The sequence below is a fragment of the Mobula hypostoma genome, chromosome 9, assembly GCF_963921235.1.
Source record: "Mobula hypostoma chromosome 9, sMobHyp1.1, whole genome shotgun sequence".
In the NCBI taxonomy this organism is placed as follows: Eukaryota; Metazoa; Chordata; class Chondrichthyes; order Myliobatiformes; family Myliobatidae; genus Mobula; species Mobula hypostoma.
The window spans coordinates 24,265,304-24,286,461 of NC_086105.1; the positions used below are offsets into that span (position 1 = coordinate 24,265,304).

Consider the following 21,158-nt stretch of genomic DNA (forward strand, 5'->3'; position numbering starts at 1 on the left):
GTCTCTGCAAACTATTAGCATATCGTCAGCCATTTTAAATGTAAAACAGTCAACTAGCCAAGGAATAAAAGCAGTAAACAGCAATGAATTCAAGTGCTATATTTATGTGTCCCTTAAATGCTTTAATTTCCAAATTGGGAAGAAGAAAACCTTTTTGTTAATTTGTGCATTTTAGTTTTAACACATTATGTAGACTTCAATTTCTGATTACTTGACTCCCTTTTCAACAATAGGTAATATATGGTACAAATTCATTTGGGTTTCCATGAGTTAGAAACAGAGAAATGAAGTTTAAGATGAATCCAAAACAAAAAGATGGAAGCACTCACCAAGTCAAACAACACTTGTGGAAAGAGAAGCTGAGTTGTTGTTTCAGGCTGAAAACCCTTCATAACTGGGAAAGTGAGAAGTTAGCCTCAACATCCAGGAAGGTGTTTCCATTATTTACGGAGCCACCTGGTTAGTAGGTAAATGAGGAAACTTTGTCAAAAAGAGAAAAGAAATAAAGGAATTTGTTAAAGCTGAGAAATGCAGGTCAGAGATGTGCAGAACATGCAACTAAAAGGAGAGTGTTGAAAATATCAGAAGATGAGACATTATCATCAGAGAGAGTAATATTCAGTTTTTCAGGTGACCTTACAACAGATCTGGCCATTTCTGGTGAAGCCAAACTCCTTAAGGTGTGCACCCAAGAAATAGATGAGGTGCTTAGATTCAGCCTTACTAGAGCTGTGCAGGAGGGTGCTGATGGATATTGTGATTGGGATCATAATTATTACAGGGATCATTACAGAAAATCTTTCCTACCAAATGTAATGAGCATATACAACAGTTCATATCTGTGCGACAGGAGAACACACTCCATAGTACAACAATCTCTGTTTTATTATTTCGTACCTTATTATTGCACAGTATTGCACACTGGTAAATTACTGTGTATATTGTTTTGTACTTTAGTTAATATTACTGTTATTATATCATTATTGCTAATTGTGTGATTTTAAATGTTGCTGTTGTAACAATGTAATTTCCCACTCAGGATCAATAAAGTACTTATTATTAAACTGACAAACATTGGTAGTTTGGGGTCATTCCTGTGGAAGCATGGTGATGCTCCTCAAAGTACTAATCAAATCTAAACACAGGAGATTCTGCAGATGCTGAAAATCCAGAGTGCGCACACAGAATGCTGGGGGAACTCAGCACGTCAGGCAGCATCAATGGAAAGGGATAGAGTCGACATTTTGGGCCAAGGCCATCCATCAGGACCGGAAAGGAAGGTGGAAGAAAACCGAATAAGAAGCTGGGAGGAGGGGAAGGAGTACGAGCTAGAAGGTAATAGGTGAAGCCAGGTGAGGGAGAAGCTCACTGGGCGAGGGAGGAGGGATGAAGAGAAGAGCTGTGAGGTGATAGGTGGAAAAAGTAAACTGCTAAACAAGGAGAAATTTAATAGAAGAGAGTGGACAATGGGAGAAAGGGAAGAAGGAGGGCTACCAGAGGGAGGTGATAGGCAGGTGACGAGAAGAGGAGGGGTAAAAGGGGTGCCAAAGTGGGGTCTTCCAGTCACAGTTGACAAGAACAGAGCAGAAGCAGCTTCAGATCCTCTTCAGTGTATCTCCAGATACCTCAAAGAACAATGGCCATTCAAGGTTGAGAAAGATGTCATAACCTTCTACTGACAGCATGCAATGTTCTCAACTGTCTCAACTGTATACTCCTGTCTAATGTTTGGAGAAAGAATAATAATTCCATGAATACTTCAACCAAAAGTATTGAAATAATTCCACCATGGTCACCCAGGCATCAATTGAATGGAAAGTCCTGGCAAGAAGTTTTGTGTACTGGCCAGGTATTGATGAAGATATCACAGCTGTATGTAGTGTACTCCTGTCCCTATGGCTACAAAGAATCCAAGTAGAGCCAATCCACAACCATGACCTCAGCGAATCAGACATTGGAGTTCAGTACGTATTGACTTTGCTGGCCCAATCTATGAGTGTACCTACCTTGCCCTAGTTAACACCTATTCCAAGTGGCCAGATGTATTACCTACGAAGTCAACAATGACAGAGGCTGCAGATCTTCAGCCATTTTGAAATTCTGGAAACGCTTGCTTCTAATGATGGCATTCAATTCCGTTCACAGCAGTTTGCTGCATTCTACCAGAACACTGGATTTATCCAGATCTGCTCACCCCCGTATCATTCATAGTCCAAAGGCCAAGCAGAGAGGTTTGTGGATACATTCAAACAGCCGCTTTTGAAATCAAGAGGGGAAGGAGCATCGTCTGAGGCTCTCAACATATTCCCGCTGACATATCAAATTGTACCGCCTACAGGCTTTGAGGGGATGTCTCCAGCTGAAGTGCTTTTGGGAAGAAAACTGCGGTGTTGGATGTAATGTTGCCATTGAGACAGCAGATGGTCAGATGCACAAAGACAGCCACAGCGACCTTGGTCGGCAAGTGAAATCATTCAAGCCCGGATCTGCAGAATGGTCCAGCGATGATCACAATGGGCAAGGCCACTGGGTAGCAGGTCAGATTGTGAAACAGATTGGGAAAGTGCTGTATGAAGTAATCATCGATGGATATAGCTGGCTTTGCCACATCAACCAGTTGTGGCCATGTCCTCCCGAGGGCTCAAGTTCGTTGGTCAGATCTTCAAAAACAGAACTGCGCCTTCATCTCTTCCTGGAAGGGTTCGAATTACCCCAACTGAACCAACCACCAGTGGCAAACACCATCATATCAAGAAAGTAACAGGCTGCAACCACTAAGAAGGACTAATTGTCAGCATAAACCAGTTCTCCCATTTGAAATCAATCCTCTGCTCAAATCCTACAAGTAATCAACTTCAAGATGGAGGTGTTACGGTGGGCCAGACTAGTCAGCACCTGGTGGTCAGCTGAAACCTATCCCAGCTTGACTTTCACTGATTGGTTGTTTTCCCAATTCAGGACTCAATTGTTCTGGGGTAAACCATTCAAATAATTGTACTGGGGAGTGTAAGTTTGAGTTGAGTTTTGAGGCTGGTTATTTCAAATTCCATCTTGTTCTATTGTCTGGCTTTGAGTCTCATCAGTAGTTTTAGGAAGTGATGACAACAGTGGTCTAGGGTTGTAATGGTAGGCATTCTTAGTTGTACAGTACTGTGCAAAAGTCTTAGAAACATAAGTAGCTGGGGTGTCTCAGACTTTTGCACATTGTTGTAATTTTCTGTATTGCACTGTACTGCTGACATACGTAAGTGATGATAAACCTGATTATGACATCTGTCTCTATTGTGGACTGGGAGTAGGAAATGGACAGGGAGAGGGGAATTATGGTTGCGAAAAGGGGAAGGGAGCAGGAAGCACCAGAGAGTCATTCTGTAATGATCAATAAACCAATTGTTTGGAATCAAATAATCTTGCCTGGCATTTCAGGGCTGTGTGTGTCTGCAGCTGTACCACTACCCCGCTTCAACACTCCTTCTCTGCCACCTGTCCTACATCCCTTTGGCAGTGCTCCACCTTCGCCATTCGCAACAGCTTTTACTCCCACCAAATTTACAAACTTTTGCTCCAGGCTGATAAATACAATATTGCGTAAAAATCTTAGGCACCCTCGTTATATCTTTGTGCCTAAGATTTTTGTGTAGTACTGAATAACAGTGGTCGAGTGTATTGGGACCATTTGTGCTGCAGGTGTAGATACCTTGATGATACTTGGACAGAGATTTCTTCAAACCAGCCTGGCTAAAGTCCCCACAGTGATTTGAAAGACATTGGGGTAGGCTGTACCTTGATTGCTATTTGCTGCACTCAATACTTCCTGAGTGTTTGTTTAACAGTGGCCTTTGGTAGTATGTAAACTGTGGTCAGGATCACTGAGAACTCTTTTGGTAAGTAGAATGGTTGGCACTGCTACATCCACACACCACGAAAAGTTTATCATGAATCACAGACCCCAACTTTTGCTTGGTCTATCCAATGTAAAGTGAAGCCTTTGTTTCTTACTGATGTGTCCAGTGTGTCTTGAGTGAGCCATGTCTCTGTTAAACACACAATGCAGCCATCTCTCATTTCCTTCTGATACACCAATCTTGCCCTTATGTTCCCAGTCTTGTTCTCCAGTGACTGTACATTTGCTAACATGATACTGGATAGAGGAAGTTTCATACCCTGACATTTCAGTCTGGCTTGGAGTCCGTCCTTCCTTCTGCTTTTTTCAGCCATAATGATGTACTTTCGTTCACTTAAAATGCTGTACCTGCATTCCTGAGAGTTAATAGAATGACTGAAGAATGACCGTCAAAAGTAAAAAGTGTTGCATAAACCCAGTATAAAGAGGCAAATCTCTTTCAACAGGAAAATGTACGCTTTGCAGTGGAAATTAAGGGCTCCTTGAATTAGCAGAGTTGGAACATTTCATCATCCAGGACACTGACCAATTGTAGTGTATTTTATCACCCTAACTGAATGTAGATACTTAAGGATTGTTCATAACCAAGAGCATGGCTGTACAAAATTGAAAAGTGATCCATGTGTTTGTATGTAACTGACTGCATCGTTACATAGATAATTCCTTTTAGCCTTGAATCATTGTAAGCTAACTTTGAAAATTAACCACAATGTCCTGACTAAATATCTAAAATAAACATAGAGCTGTCATTGGGAACTGTGAGGCCTTTTATACCATCTTTCTGGCAGCAGCTGCTCTCTGTGTCCTTGCAGTCATTTAATTAGTAATAGATGATATATCGATAAATGAATGAAACATCACTTTTGTTTTGAAGTGGAGATGCGGACAGGGTTGCACAATCTGTTTGTGACACAGCTGTTGTGTTGATTAGACACTCAGTAAATTGGAATTCTTCCTCCGTGGTTCATGTCTATTGAAATTTCCACCATAAAATATAACATCAATTTCCTTTTGGAAGTGGAGAGGTGGAACCAGATCACTCAAGTGTCTTGACAGCCAATTACCTTAAACAAATTTAGTTTTATTACCAGTGAAGTTTTAGTTAGGCACAGTCAAATGTGATGGGTGGTAATGTATAATGGTTCAGCACAGACTGGATGGGCCAATGAACCTGTTTCGATGCTATGACTTTTTTAATGTATATTTTTTTTTCCCCCATACTCAAATGATTCTTGGTTTTAACTTGTTTCTGATCAGCGTGCTGCATACTTTCCACCTAGGGGGCCACATGAGTGGCAATGGTGCTATTGTTTTTAAAATCTCACTCAGCACTACTTAGCACATTGTCTATCAGTGTATTAATGAAACAGTTAATTGCACAGTTTTGAATTAAGTTTATTTTGGTTTAAAAAGTATATCTTGCACCCTTTTAAGATTGGGTGTTTATCACAAATTCTAGTCACAATTTGAAATATATAAAAAGAGCCCTCGTTTAAGATATTAACCACTGTTCTTGGGATAGTTGCTTCCACTGTGTTGCATTGATACGCAATTTGATTCTGAAATTCTTGTTCTGTAGTTTGTTGCAGTCGACGTTTCAGGCCGAGACCCTTCGTCAGGACTAACTGAAGGAAGAGTGAATAAGGGATTTGAAAGCTGGAGGGGGAGGGGGAGATGCAAAATGATAGGAGAAGACAGGAGGGGGAGGGATAGAGCCGAGAGCTGGACAGGTGATAGGCAAAAGGGGATACGAGAGGATCATGGGACAGGATGTGGAATTAAAATGTGTGGCCATTGGGAGATCCTGCTTTCTCTGGCGGCAGAGCGTAGATGTTCAGCAAAGCGGTCTCCCAGTCTGCGTCGGGTCTCACCAATATATAAAAGGCCACATCGGGAGCACCGGACGCAGTATATCACCCCAGTCAACTCACAGGTGAAGTGATGCCTCACCTGGAAGGACTGTTTGGGGCCCTGAATGGTGGTAGGGGAGGAAGTGTAAGGGCATGTGTAGCACTTGTTCCGCTTACACGGATAAGTGCCCAACGCAGACTGGGAGACCGCTTTGCTGAACATCTACGCTCTGTCCGCCAGAGAAAGCAGGATCTCCCAGTGGCCACACATTTTAATTCCACATCCCATTCCCATTCTGACATGTCTATCCACGGCCTCCTCTATTGTAAAGATGAAGCCACACTCAGGTTGGAGGAACAACACCTTATATTCCGTCTGGGTAGCCTCCAACCTGATGGCATGAACATTGACTTCTCTAACTTCCGCTAGGCCCCACCTCCCCCTCGTACCCCATCTGTTACTCATTTTTATGGACAAATTCTTTCTCTCACTCTCCTTTTTCTCCCTCTGTCCCTCTGAATATACCTCTTGCCCATCCTCTGGGTCACCACCGCCCCCGTCTTTCTTCCCGGACCTCCTGTCCCATGATCCTCTCGTATCCCCTTTTGCCTATCACCTGTCCAGCTCTCGGCTCTATCCCTCCCCCTCCTGTCTTCTCCTATCATTTCGCATCTCCCCCTCCCCCTCCAGCTTTCAAATCCCTTACTCACTCTTCCTTCAGTTAGTCCTGACGAAGGGTCTCGGCCTGAAACGTCGACTGCGCCTCTTCCTATAGATGCTGCTTGGCCTGCTGCGTTCACCAGCAACTTTGATGTGTGTTGCTTGAATTTCCAGCATCTGCAGAATTCCTGTTGTTTCTGTAGTTTTTATAGCATTCCTCTAGCCAGCAAATGCCAACTGGGGTTAAATCCACATTGCTCATCAGTGGTAGTTGCTTAAATTATCACTGAATGCCATTGTTTTACAGAAGAGTTCCAATGGAAGAAGGGAAGCTGGTTATGCTGGCATCCCAGGCATATAGTACCCACCCTCAACACACACACGAAATACTGGAGGAACTCAGTAGGCCTATCAGCATCTATGGAAAAGAGTGCAGTCGACGTTTTGGACCGAGACCCTTCCTCAGGACTGGAGAAAAGAAGATGAGGTCTGAGTTAGAGGGTGGGGGGAGGGGAGGAAGAAACACAGAGGTGACAGGTGAAACTGGGAGGGGGAGGGGTTGAATAAAGAGCTGGGAAGTTGATTGGTGAAAGAGATACAGGGCTGGAGAAGGGGGGAGTCTGATAGGAGAGGACAGAAGGCCATATATTTAAAAAAAGAGGGGAGGAGCAGCAGAGTGCCGTCAAGGAGATAAGGTGAGAGAGAGAAAAAAGGGGATGGGGAATCATGAAGGAGGTGGGGTGAGTAGCCATTACTGTAAGTTCAAGAAATCTATGTTTATGCCCAGGTTGGAGGCTGTTCAGACAGAATATAAAATATTTCTCCTCCAACCTGAGATTTTACCTCATTGCAACAGTAGAGGAGTTTCGGAGTGGGAAGTGGAATTAAAATGGCTGGCTACTGAGAGATCCTGCTTTTTCTGGCGTATGGAGCATAGGTGCTCGGCAAAGCAGTCTCCCAATCTGTGTCGGATCTCACCAGTGGTAGTGAGGAAAGAGGTATAGTACTTGTTCTGCTTGCAAGGGTAAGTGCCAGGAAGGAGGTCAATGCGGAGAGACGAAGGGAGAACGGAGTTGCATAGGGAGCAATCCTTACGAAAAGCAGAAAGTGGGAGTGAGGGAAAGATGTGCTTGGTTGTGGGATCCTGTTGGAGATGGAGGATTTTACGGAGAATTATGTGCTGGACGCGGAGGCTGGTGGGGTGGTAGGTGAGAACACGAGGAACCCTATCACTGGTGGGGTGACAGGAGGATGGTGTGAAGACTGACCTGCATGAAATGGAAGAGATGAGGTTGAGGGCAGTGTTGATGGTGGAGGAAGGGAAGCCCCTTTCTTTGAAGAAGGAGGACATCTCCTTCATTCTGTATTGAAAAGCCTCATCCTGAGAGCTGATGCAGTGGAGACGGAGGAATTGAGAGAAGGGGATTTTTACAAGTAACAAGGTGGGAAGAAGTATAGTAGAGGCAGCTGTGAGAGTCAGTGGGAGACATCAATAGATGAGCTGTCTCCAGAGATAGAGACAGAGAGATTGAGAAAGAGATCGAGAATCTCCTTGCCTGTGCTGTCTGGTGCTCCTCCCCCTTTTCTTTCTTTCATGGCCTTCTGTACTTTTATTAGCTTCCCCCATCTCCAGCCCTGTATCTCTTTCACCAAATTCCCAGCTCTTTACTTCACCCCTCCCCCCTCCCAGTTTCTCTATCACTTTGTCTTTTTTCCTCCCCTTCCACCTTCTAACTCTTGAATCCTCATCTTTTTTTCTCCAGTCCTGTGGAAGGGTCTCGACCTAAAACATGGTGACTGTACTCTTTTCCATAGATGACGCTTGGCCTACTGAGAGTTCCTCCAGCATTTTGTGTGTGTTGCTTGGATTTCCAGGATCTGCAGATTTTCACTTGTTTGTTATTAGTACCCACCCGCAATTAGTTCAGGAATTTACTGTCCCCACCCAGGAACAAATTTCAATGTACTTGATTGTGTGATTGCGTCTGATGAGGTCCTGTAATTCTTTGTGCTTCATCAGGGAGGATACCAGTTCTGAGCCATCTACCAGAGTCTGATTTGCAAATTCCATTTAAGTGAGGAATGGACTTGTTGAGTTAAAGACCAGTGAGAACTTTTGTCATTGATGTCAGCCTTTCACAATAGCACATTTCCTTTTCTAATCTTGCCAGCATTTTGCCCCAATGAGAAAGCAATTGGCCTTATTCCATTTCTGGATTGTTTAGAGAAAGCTTTACTTCTGTTCTGGAGCGTTTGGTCCTGGGACAAGACCAAATAGCTTCTTTTCTTCAATTTGTGGAAAAACAATCTTTCTGTTTTGTTGGAACTCCTGGGACTGCTGTTAAAACAACTATGACTGTGCATAATTATTTACTTATAAGTGGTCAGATTTGAATTTTGGAGTAGTTGAAAGTTAATACCGAAGGCTAAATATCTTGTTTTGGTAGATATTTTTTCAATTTAAATTTTAATGCGAGAAAGAAATTATCTTCAACATCTTTCATGCATCATCAATTGAGGCTTTCAACTGAAAGACATTTTCCAATGTGGCATTTTATTTGGAAGCATTTAACAGGCTTATTTTTCATTTAAGTGCATTCAATTAGAGGGCCTCAAGTGGGATAAATATAATGAAATGATATTTAATAATTTAGATTATTGTAATATTTTTGATTTATTATTTATTTTTTAAAGAAGATTAGTTCATGCTTCTGGCGCTAACACAGCCTGTCCACAACTTAGTATTCCTAACCTGTACACCCATGGGAAATCCACGTGGTCACAGAGAGAAGGTACAAACACCTTACAGAATTGAACCCGGAATGCTGGTGCTCTAATAGCATGACACTAACCACTAGGCTACCTTGCCACTCCAATTGGAGAGAGTTCCTTGTGCTTTAGAAATCACTCCCCTTGCATGATTACTACTGAAGCAGACAGTGCCAGTGTGTCCTACAGATGTCATCTTGTGCATTGACAGCCAACATGATCCATGCTGCATCATGATTTTTAAAATGTGTTTGTTTGAAGATGTAGAACTGGATCAAACCTTACGTACCTAGTTGCAGTGCTGTAGAAAATACAGAAACTTTGCACGTAAAATTAAATTCAGAGAAATAGATCCAAATCCCACATCCCATGGTATGTAGAACTTGCCTGAGCAACTCCTTGGTACATTTCACTCCTATAAATAAATCTATTACTTAAGACATGAACAAAATATCCAGGTAGCCATTGTGAACTTCACGTACTTGGAACAGATATGAATTTGAACTCTCCATTTTAAAACTTGTACTTGCTGTCAGTTTATACAGCTATGATGGTCATTTCTCCTAAACGTAGAAACATAGAAAATAGGTCCAGGAGTAGGCCATTTGGCCCTTCGAGCCTGCACCGCCATTCAGTATGATCATGGCTGATCATCCAACTCAGAACCCTGTACCTGTCTTCTCCCCATACCCCCTGATCCCTTTAGCCACAAGGGCCATATCTAACTCCCTCTTAAATACAGCCAATGAACTGGCCTCAGCTGTTTCCTGTGGCAGAGAATTCCACAGATTCACCACTCTCTGTGTGAAGAAATTTTTCCTCATCTTGGTCTTAAAAGGCTTCCCCTTTATCCTCAAACTGTGACCCCTCGTTCTGGACTTTCCCAACATCGGGAACAATCTTCCTGCATCTAGCCTGTCCAATCCCTTTAGGATTTTATGCACATTGCATAATATTCACAATCACTCTTTCCCTCTCTTGTATGATAGGGAGACATTAATTTAAGGGGAACTGGCAGTAACAGTGACCCCTGGAATTGAGGAAACTTTAATGCTGATATGCTCACCACATCCTTCACCTTTATGCTTGTTCCCATCAGGAATGGTTGGATGAAAGGCAGAGGTCAATGGTTGTTATTTAAGGATGGTGACCACGTAATTGGGTTATTGTAGTATCCCAGACAAGCCCCCCGAATATTGTGACTGTGACCAAGTCACTGGAGAAACTGGATATGGAAGTCTTTATACATCATGATCATCACCATGAACAGCAATTCTTGGCGTGTCACATAATTTGGAGATGGGATATATAGGTGAAGTATTGGACATGAATGTACCCAAAGCAAGAAGGAAGAGCAGTGCCTGATCTCTGGATGCACAGGTTTTGCATGAGAAAACTGTTGAAATAGTCTATAGTTGGAAGCACTGTGAAATCCTTGAAACAATGGTTAGTGGGCATCAAGGAGAATGGAGCATGTTAGTATCAAGCTGGGAACCTTTTTGTAGGATCTGAATCCATTCTTGCTGTTGTAGCGTAGATGAAATCACTGGTAGGTACAAAGCAGCTTCTTTATTCGACACCACTGTACAGCAGGCATCATACAGACGGAGATGCTTTCGGTAGAAAGGTCTGTTAGCCCAATGTGGGCTCGATATTTATATGCTAAACACAAAGGCAATCACTACTTAAGAAGTTATAGACAATGTTTCCTTTTGAAACTACCTACAAACATCACACCTCCTAACTTCATCCTTTCCTTCCGATGCCAACATGTCTGGATTGGTATCCACAGCCTTTAAGAATGCAAGTTAAATCCACAGTACATTTATTTGGCATTTTACGTGCTAACATAGAAGACAATTAATATTTATAATGTATGGATAATACTGTTTTAGAAACTACAGCTTCTGGTCAAACTACGGCGCCAGAAGCATCTGGTATTCACACCTTTTTAGGAAGTGCATTGTTGTGGACTCAATCCACAGTACTTTGTCAAGTAGTCAAATAGAAGTCTGGTGGCCGAAGTCATTTATCCAAAAAAACTCATTCTAACACTTGCTTTCAAAGAATTAGTATTACAGGTCTATGTGTTTAGGCACAATTCCACTATCCTGTCTGAGAATGTTTTCGTCCCTCCACACCCTGTCAATTTATTGTTGGATATCTACTCTAACTCTTGTGCTGGGATGGAGCAGTTTGGAGCCAGGCTTCTAAGCCCAGAGCAGTTTGAAGTTGTTCGTTTGCACCCTCGTCTATTGAAAGTCAACTGTATTCTACTGCTGATATTGAATATGCTTGAAGTATTGAGACTTGCAAAAACTGGTGGGACAGACATGGCACAACAGTCTTGTTTTGGATTTTGCATATACAAAAGATCAAAGATTAGCTTAATTTGTCACACATATATCAAAATATGCAGTGAAATGCATCACTTACATCAAATCAAATCAGTAAAGCAAGGGTTATGTTGGACAGCCTGCAAGTGTCGCCACATTTCCAGTGCCAACCTAGCACATCCATGACGCACTAACCTTTACCTGTGCATCTTTGGTAGCAAACTGGAGCACCTGGAGAAAACCCTTACAGCAATGGGAAGAACATACAATCTCCTTTGAGGCAATGGTGGAAATTAAACCCTAATTTGGTGTCACTGGTGCAGTTTTATACCATTACAATAACTGCTACAGTACTGTGCCACTCTGTAAATTAAAAAACCTGCTCTATCCAGGTGGATATCTTGGGCAATGCAGAGAAAAGGGAAGAGTGTTGGTAGAGAATTGAGGCTGCACCTTTGGTTGTGTTGCTCAGGGATAGTCCACTCTGGTTGCCTTCCCCATATTTTCCTTTTTCTGCTCTTTGCTGTCCAAAAACTCTATTGGGCATTTTTGTGCTTTCATGTTGGTTGGGATCTTGCAGCATAGAGCAAATTACTACAAATTTGATACCCGCCCAGTCAAGTGTCTGGGGTTCACCTGGTGCAGTTAAACAACAAAAACATAATTTGAGCGCATACTAGTCTGTTTTATAGAAGTGTGTTGTTTATTGTACATTCACTTCTATCTATTGCTAGGATAATGTGTGTTACGTATTGGTCATACACCAGCTGGAAACTGACTCACAAGAATGCAATTTAGTTGTGATGCATTTGGTGGCTGCAAGCAGTTGTGGTTGAAATCGGTCATTTTTTGCCTTGGAGAAGCCTGCATTCCTTTTCAAGTCTTATTATCAATCTACTCTCAATTTATTTTGGCAAGCTCATTAAATAGCAGGTATTACTGTCTTTTCTTATGCAACAGTGGAATTGAAGCTGTGAGAGATAAATGCAACCATCCCTAATCTGAATAGAATCTAGAAAGCAGACATTTGTGGCTATTTGTCACCTTGGCAACCAGTGGTTTTGCAGAGCAGTAGCATTTGTGGCTGTTGCAGGAGGCAGTTTTTGATGAGAGTATTCACCCTGTAGAGGTTGGAGTTAGAATTTCGGGTATGGTGGTGGTGCCTCTTCTTTGCAAATAGTATTTGGTTCAGGCAAGTGTGAAGCTCCAATTTGGCAATAACAACATCAGTTCTGCATTGGCAGTAGTCTGCCAATTCTGTAATCTCTGCAGGCATGCTAGTATGATGTCCAGTACAACACATTCCACAAAAATGCACAAGTGTGCCTTGAGACCATCCCTAGTATTTAAAAGTAACTTGTCTTTCGGATTCAAATTTTGAGACAATTATGTTGGAGGAGAAATGGTTTCTGTGTATTGATTTCTAAAGACTCATTTAACTCCTGTTGTGCTTTCTTTTTCTTGCCTTTCACTATAAACATTTATCGGCAAGTTGATGGAGGTTACAGACCATATTAGAGTACAAGGGTTTAAAATATCCAGGTGACGTAGCACAGTCGTAGATCATATTATTTTTGCTGCTGCTATTAATTTCACTCCTTTCCACTTTCATGCTCGGTAATTTCTCCAAATGCAATTCTCTAATGGCATGTCCTGATTGACGTCATTAAAAAGGAAATTACACTATATTATATTTTCATTTGCAGAGTGTGTCTCATCATGGATTTATTTCTGGAAAAAGGTGATGAAAGTTGTAGGTGGCTGTTTGAAATCTTTGTACTTGCAACAATAGAATCAGAGGAAACATATATAGGTCAAGAAAATGTGTTACATGTTTAGATCACTATCACTTGATATCTGGAATGGCAGCTGACAGAAGGCCTGACTGGTGGTCTTGAAGCTGCCATGTGCCATCTGCTGCATTTCTGTGTCGTAGCAGAGGGCATATTGATGCAGCTCAAAGTGTTACCTAAAGCCTGGGATTGTTGGTTCTACAAATGTTTCGGGAATCCAAAGCTGTCACATCTTGCACTCACAGTTCTAACCTGGCACCAAATTTCTGATTTCTGGCATTTTTGCCTTTTTGGATTTAAATGATTAAATTTAGGAGAGATGAGCTTTAAAGCCAGTGCAGACCTAATTCATGTCAAAAATCAGACTTAATCTTTGTGTCACAGATTTGGCGTCGTCACTCCAGTGGTCCTGTGTTTATACCAGATAGGTGGTGTCTGTGAGGGCTCAGTCACCTGTAAACTGATTCTGTCAGCCTAATGGCAGAAGTGCATAGAATAATCAAATGTGTGAGTAGCAGTTATCACAAAACATTGCAAATTATATGGAATAGCTCTTTTGTTTAGCTTTTCATCTGAAAGGTTATTCAGACTGAATTTTTTTGTCAGGCTAGAACTAAAAATGTATTTAAAAATAGAATAATAGAATCATTAAATTGGGCCAACATAGTAAATTACAGTACTAGCTTCAAATATCACACAAACTTTCTAATACTAAATGTCCAAAAATCTTTGTTCTCTTCACTAGCTACCAGCTGATTTGTTTGGGGTGTTGATAGTTTTCATGTTGCTGTTCTGTGTCACAGATGAAAATAATAACTAGCAGGTGGATGGAGTTATAAAGCTTTTGAAAAGATATTTAGCTACCTTCAGCAGAGTGAAAACAGGACACTGGGCAGGCAATCATTCACTTCTCACTGTTCATTACACTAAAATATTAGATTAGACACAGGCTATGAAATTCTGTCATCCTGTCACCACAAGCTGCACATCTCAGTAGGGTTCATGTGTGTTGCTTAAAAGGAATGTGGTCTCTGTTTCAAAATTTGAGGATGGGGCTATTAGCAGAATTATGATGGCTAAGAATTTCTATTGACTGGTTTTTGGAAAGCCGGAATCCCTTCTGATATCACTTGCTTTTGACATCCTTTCTTTCAAAGCTTATTCCAGGCCTTAACTGGTGAGAGGATTGCAAATATAAGCGAAAGAATTAGTTTGATAACTTTGTGTCCTTACTTGATTCTACTCCTGTACAAGGGGGATGAGAGGAAATCTCCCCAGACTCTGCCTCTGATAAATGGAAATGAAACCAGTACACGTTTCTGCCATATCTGCTCTTACCAAATTATTGAACTCATTGCCCTGGGATGGAATGAAAGTTTGATACCTTTCTTGAGTTGTTATTATCCTTGTTTTGAGCTTTGAATCTTCTGCCTTCATTTAATTTTTTAACCACAACTTCTAACAGGAATCAAGCTGAATAACTGCAGGAAATAGGAATCTTTACTCGCTGAGTTTTACCTTCTCTGTAGTATTGCAATTAGCTGGATACTAACAACCATTAAATCTCAGGACAAAGAGCATGGCTCAGAATTATCCTGGAAAATCTTGCTGCAACATCTGAAGATTCCTATTTATTTTTCTTGCCCTATCAGTTGTTGAAGAAAAAAGAAAAGCCAATAGGATTTTGCCATTGAGCCTTAATATAAATTCCCCATTGCCTTTAATACATCTGTACAAGTTCAGTAGCTAAATATTTAATCTGCTTTAATTCTGCTTTGCTGAGAACTATTTCACAAAGGTTGAACTGTAACCTCTAGCTCTTGGCATGTTCACAGAAGTAAATGAATATGAATTATTAGCAAAGGTGTTTAGCAGGAAAATAAAGCAAACCCAATCTATAATAAAAACTGTTACTAAGCTGATTAAGATAATAGCTTATTCATAAATTATAATATGTTGATACCACTCAAGTTCTCCTTTTGAATTTTCTTAGCTGTCACACTCACTGATGCAGGAAGTAAATCCAAATTGATGCAAGATGCTTTAAGACCCAATTTTAGAGATATTGATGTGTCAAAATTGGTCACATATTCCTTCAATAACCATAGGCAAACTGTTTGTTTTCTATTACATCCAAGGCAATTAACATTTTTGCATTCAGTTACTTTAGAATTTGAAATGTGGTTTTAGCATGTATATCATAAACATGAGAAAATCTGCAGATGCTGGAAATCCAAAGCAACACACACACACAATGCTGGAGGAACTCAGCAGGTCAGGCAGAATCTATGGAAATGAATAAACAGTCGATGTTTTGGGCTGAGGCCCTTCAACAGGACTGAAAAGGAAGAGAGAAGATGCCAGAATAAAAAAGATGGGGGGAGGCGAAAGAGGCTAGCTAGAAGGAGGAAGGTAAAGCCAGGTGGGTGGGAAAGGTAAAGTGCTGGAGAAAAAGGAATCTGATAGTAGAGTTGGACTGCAGGAGAAAGGGGAGGGGGAGGGGACCCAAAGAAAAGTAATAAGCTGGTGAGAAGAGTTAAGTGGCCAGAGCAGGAAATAGAAGGGGGGTGGTGGGGAAGAAATTACTTGAAGTTAGAGAAATTGATATTCATGCCATCAGGTTGGAATCTACCCAGACAGAATATGAAGTGTTACTCCACCCTGTGGATGGCCTAATCTTGGCACAAGCGTGTTCAAAGCAAAGGAATGTTTTTAATGTTCAAAACAAAGGAATGTGTGAACCTTGGGCTTTGTGAGCTTGTTCAAATACTCTGTTAAAATTTAGTGTTTATTAAACCCCTCTGCTCTAAGCCATCAGGCCCTGCTTTGAAGTGTTAATGTTCCCAGTGTTTTAGAGAGGAAGTTTCGCACTAGTACAGTCTCAATTTCTGATTTCACATGTAAGTGGCTTAGTTTTAATATTGTGCCCTTTTTCAGCATTGCTGCAGCAGAGAAATTGGGAAAGCAATGCTAGAAATTTTATCTCAGCATACACTTATTAGCAATGTAATTTCAAGGAAGTAAAACATGACAGTGGTCATTCATCAGTCATTTTGTGTCACTCAGGAAATTTGATCTCGCATACTTCAGAATCAGACTCATTTCCTGTTCTTTAAATCATATCATGGGGAAATTAGCCTACATTGTCCTGAGAACAACTGGCATGCAACAGAATGGAGATCTCCATCTACCCCATATTTAAACTTTAAAATCTTCTCCCCCTCCCATCGATTTCATATGCACAGACCTCAATGTCCCAGATGCTTCGAGACCTTGATTTCCCAAAAGCACCTGATCTTCAAATACTGAATTTCTTCTGATGCCCCCAGCAGAAGCTCTGACCCTCTGATTTCTCACCATCCTCAATACAAATAGCAATATTATCTCCAACTGCTGCCCTCTCTTCATCTTCTACCCACGTCCTACTATCTACAAGCTCAGTTCCAGGTAGTACATTTTACCCACATGCTATTGTTACACCACTTTATCATTACACTGGCAAGCAGAACTACTCCATTGCATGTCCCCAGGCTGTGCTGTCTGCAGTGGGATTAGTCTAAAAAAATGAGATTTTTTTTGGACTGCCATGGATACATGAAGGCGTGGCCTCCATCTGTGTTGCAGCCTATCATTCCGTGAAATTCTTTTTGCCCTTTGAGATCCTTGATTAGCTTAACCTTAAATCTTTTGAAATAAAAGGAATACAACCTTAACCTTGGGTATTATTCTCAATTTTGTAATGTTTCTCTTCCAAAGATTTTCACGAGGATTGACATTGCAAACATGACAGCAATCCTTTGGAAGAGATCTTTGGTGTAGAGGTTCTGCATTTGTGTGTGTTGCAATATAGAAGCCATTGAATATGCTTTTGATGCATTTTTGTTTTGAGATTAAATCTACAAAAATTCTAATTTGAAAAGAGCCCTGATTTAAATGAGAAATTAAAAGTGAATAGCCAGTTGATCTATTTCCTGCCACTCTAAGCCTCTTGTGCCCTTACCTTAAATCAGTGTTAATCATTGAGATTTGCACTTCAGAATGAGAGAAAAGGAAAGATTGCGCTGTTATTAAAATGTATGTTTTGCTAATGTTCAAAGCAACTAGTGGTAGATCACGTTAAGGGTGAATGTTGGTTGACAAAAATTACCAAAGAGATTCGGCTTTATGTGCTGCCCTAAGCAAAGTAAGAATAGTGTGCTGCATATGTGGAACCATTGTTCGCTTGCCTGCAACAAGCATGCACAATTGTGTTTTTGTGTAGGTGATTCACTCTCATTTCATTTTTGAGCTGCACTTCAGTTCTTCCTGGCTGTGTTTTGATAAAGGATTGAATTTCACTAATCTTCAAGTTATCTTACATCCAACAGCTTTTGTCCCCCCCACCCCCCCCCTGCCAGCTCTGATTAGTTACCAGCTATCCTTCTGTTTTGTTCATGTCTGAGTCAGAAATCTGTGGTTTCAAATTCTGTTGGGTTGCATAATCCAATGTAATACCTAGTTCTGCTTTTCAAATAACACGTGAAACTGCTATCCTCAGCATATTCTGGTCTATATTTATTCTTCGAGCAAGACTCTCAAAGTAATTTACCTCTTTGATGTTTATATGGCGCTGTGTACAAGTTTGCTGGTGTTTGTTTATGTAAGAGTGACCACACTACAAAAGTAGTCTGTTGGCTCTGAAGCATTGTTGGTGTCCTTGGGATGTGAATAGATGCTGTTTTCCTCTATTACATTCTTTATCATGGTATGTGGTAAAATACATTCATTGTCAACATGAGACAGTTTTCCAGTCATGCTCAGTTGAGAAAAACATAATCACTGTGCTTGACTGGAAATTCACGGTCATCGTTACCAACTGCTGTAATGGGGAACTTAAGGAAGAGTGTATGTGTTCATGCAAGGTACTGGAGGGGAGGCAGAGAGAGACAGAGACAGGCTGGCAGAGGAAAGACAAGAGAACACAGGAGTCAGAAATCTAGAGTGAGATGTTGGAGCTGGATAAGTCACTTTTTTTTTTGGCAACACATTAGTTGGATATAAATCATCCTTAGCCTGGGGAATTGGTGATTAAACGTGATATTAAAATGGTTATTTCTGATGGTATCAGTGAGTGTCACTGACTGGAGCTGGAACATTGGACATTCTTGTTATGTTCCAACAGAACAAAGGAGAACAGCAGTTTCCCTTGGAGACAGTTATCACAACATCTATTTTACAACTGGACACTTCCTTTTATTATTTAGAAACATTTTCATGATTGTGATGAATGCTGACCATGGAAATTTCTGATAAAAAATGACCTGCATCTTGCTGCAATTCCAACATAATATTTTTAAAAGTAACAGATTATTTTTGGTTCCGGAACATTGTAAAATTATTTTTGATGCTATTGGTCCCTTGTGATACTTTTCTAATGTGGCATTAATGTTGTCTTTAGAGAACAACAGATACAGATGGAAGTGATATGGTTCTTAATATCTAAGCTACTGTTTTACTGGAGCAATCTTAAACCAATCCCATCATCTCAAACTCTCTCCAAGGTCTCATAGCTGAAAACATTTTTCTGTTTTTGTATTTAATGATAGTGGTCTCTATTTCAAGTCAAGCTTATTGTCATTTAATTGTATTTATTCAACATGTATATTGCCAAATGATACAATATTTCTCCTGATCAGGGGTAAAGCATAATAGCACACATATAAGACACAATAATTTAGGAAAGTAAGAATTAAATCTACAGATGAATTTTGTATAGATAAACAAAGTAAAGTGTATTAATTAACTTTGTATGGTACAGTACAAATTATCCAGTGACACTTCGAATGTGATGTGGCAGGGAGGTCAGAAGCCTAATGTGGGAAGAAATTGTTTCCCATCCTGACCATTTTTGCTTTTATGCATCAGAGGCTCCTGCCTGATTGTAGAATGTCAAAAAGCATACCGGATGGATGGGTGGAACCCTTGGTAATACAACTTCCTATGACAAATCATTCCATGTCGTTTTTTTTATTTTCTTAGACACAAATCTAAACCAGAAACGTGTCAATAATTCTCAGCTAGAACTGTCATCACTAACAGAACTTTAATGATGTTGAAAATCTCAATCAAAATTCCTTTTCCATTATAGTGAAAACACTGGTCTCCCTGGACAACAATGCATTTCCATCCCTGGTTTCATCTTCATATCCAGATATGTTTCTGAAAGATTTCCTTTAATGCTACAGGAGGAATTTCAGAATTTTAAATAGTGGCATGCTTTTGTTTTGAAACCCCTCCCCATAGGTTAATGGCCCAAATCTGCCAAAAATATTTGTATTCTGAATTTGGCCATGTTTCAGGGGAATGGCAGAGAGGATATAGGTTTCAGCCCAGCAGTTAATAGGGAAAGGGAAGATTGCAGACAAATGACCCTAACGCCAGTTTACCAAATGACTTTCACTTGTCTCAACAGATTACTTAATAGATTGGGTGCTTGGTAAACATGAATGGTGCATTCAGATGCTGAGATTGAACAAGCTGCATAAGTATGTCTTTAAAGCCTGTTCATCTGCCTGATAATAAACAGAACAATGACTGAAATTTATTTCAATAATGAGTGCTGCCAGAAAGCGCTGAAGGTTCCAGAGATTAAAATTGCAAAATCAAGGCATTGCTCTCGAAGTTTAATTTGTGTATTAGCTGTGACGTAACCATTGATCTTGCATTTGGTATGTGCCTCTTGATAGTGGTTGCTGTAGTTTGCAGTGTCCCAAACCTAATTAGTAAAATTGAGCTTTGTGCTTCATCACTGTACTTTTAAATGTTAAGATCTTGGGCCAGCGCATCTGTTCTCTCCTAATTTTAAAGAATTGAAGAAGTGCCAAGACAGGGTATCATGCCATCTGGGCATAATTGAAAAGCAACTACACATCAAACTAGCATTATAGTGCAGCTAGTACAAACTGTAAATGGGATGAAATGCTCTTTTTATCCAGCTTTACTTCTAAGGTTTCACGTTGGAATCTAACATGGGTGAACTACAGCTGCAGTTGACACACTACCCTTACAGCAACATAGCAGTGAGGTTTCCTTTCATATCAGGATTTCCAGTAATGTTACATCCCTCTTCATAACTGAGCAGCCTGCTTGTGCCTTTTTTAATTTGCCTGATAAAAATCCAATCTTTGAGGAGCTGTAATCTTTTCCATTAATACATTGCGAAGGCTCTCACAAATGCTGTTTCCTCACTCGGCTCAATCCCCTTGGGTTGAACCTAACTGTTCACAGTTTCAGCATCCTATTTATTGCTGAATTTAGCTTCCAACTTAGCATTTCCCTCTTGTAGCAGCATTATCTTCAACCATCGCTGCATCTCCTGTAGTCATTGTCAAAGTACTACTGCCTGTAGAATGATTTGCATTGTTGAGGTCATAGAAGGTTACACAAGTGAAAGTCTACCTTTGTTCTGCCTGATTTAACCCTTAAATGACTGAAACATTGAATGTTTAAATAGTTCTAGAAATCAGCCATGTTATTGTTCTGTGTCACTATTTATACTTCTGCACCCTTGTGCTTGTTCAAAGCTCCATCTGGATCCTGACTGGTGTCACCCCTCTCACTTGAGATTTTTTGGATCTATATATTATTAGCTACCAGCGAAGCTTCAATTTTAAGTGCACATTGATCAAGCTAAATTCTCTTTATGCATTGTTGCTATTCATCAACTCTGGTCTTGCAGTTTCCTCACGCCATCTTGGTCTGCAATGATGATGCAATGGTCTGTAATTTCTGTAATTACAGGGTGAGACAGACTTTTTTTTTGAAGTATTTGATAAATTATATTAATCTATTGAATGTTGTTTCATC

The 21,158-nt window shown here is 40.6% G+C and overlaps 1 protein-coding gene across 6 annotated transcripts in view; it reads left to right on the plus strand.

Moving 5' to 3' along the window:
- Window positions 1–21,158, plus strand: part of dock4 (dedicator of cytokinesis 4) — a 366,243-nt gene that overhangs the window by 99,914 nt on the left and 245,171 nt on the right. The window lies entirely within an intron of this gene.